Source organism: Lottia gigantea, assembly GCF_000327385.1.
Source record: "Lottia gigantea unplaced genomic scaffold LOTGIsca_58, whole genome shotgun sequence".
Lineage (NCBI taxonomy): Eukaryota > Metazoa > Mollusca > Gastropoda > Lottiidae > Lottia > Lottia gigantea.
This window is the reverse complement of record NW_008709979.1, coordinates 1,752,990-1,754,206: the sequence shown is the minus strand read 5'-3', so window position 1 is coordinate 1,754,206 and position 1,217 is coordinate 1,752,990.

The following is a 1,217-nucleotide window of genomic DNA, read 5'->3' as shown; positions in this document are numbered from 1 at the left end:
ATATACAATACTCAATATTATAACAACTCTTATCTCTATCATATACAATACTCAATATTATAACAACTCTTATCTCTATCATATACAATACTCAATATTGTAACATCCATAATTATATCATATATAACAATCAATATTATAACAACTCTTATCTCTATCATATACAATACTCAATATTATAACAACTCTTATCTCTATCATATACAATACTCAATATTATAACAACTCTTATCTCTATCATATACAATACTCAATATTGTAACATCCATAATTATATCATATATAACACTCAATATTATAACAACTCTTATCTCTGTCATATACAATACTCAATATTGTAACATCCATACTTATATCATATATAATACTCAATATTATAACTTCTCTTACCTCTGACATATACAATACTCAATATTATAACAACTCTTATCTCTGTCATATACAATACTCAATATTGTAACATCCATACTTATATCATATATAACACTCAATATTATAACAATTCCTATCTGTCAACAAACTTGTCATAAACAATACTAGATATTGTAACATCTCTTACCTCTGTCATATATAGCCGTTCGGATGGGACAATAAACCGAGGTCCCATGTGCTACAGACGGTGCGCGTTAAAGATCCCTCGAAAGTTGTTACATCTCTTACCTGTGTAATGTATTAAATCTAATATTCTAACCCTCTGTCAAATTCAACAACAAATATTGTAACATCTAGTACACTTGTCATATACTATATATTAATATTGTAACATCTTTTTGCTCTGTTATTTATAATACTCAATATTGTAACATCTCTTATCCCTGTCATATATAGTACTCAATATTGTAGTATGTCTTTCCTCTGTCCCAAATAATTCTCAATCAAATTTATATAGTATGTCGTATATTACACTACCCAATGATACATTTATATTTGTAACATAATACCTTAATTTTAATTATTCATTCCTGTATACCCTATTATGTTACACTCTTTACCAGTTTATCACGATTACATTTATATCAAATAATTGCTCCCGTGAAAGATCATAGTGACCAATCTTGATAGCGAATCAACATGATATAATCTATATAAGATCATAGCGACCAATCTCGATAGCGAATCAAACATAATATATATATTTAAGATCATACTGACCAAAGTCGATAGCGAATCAAACATTATATATCTTTTTAAGATCATAGAGATCAACGTCGATAGCG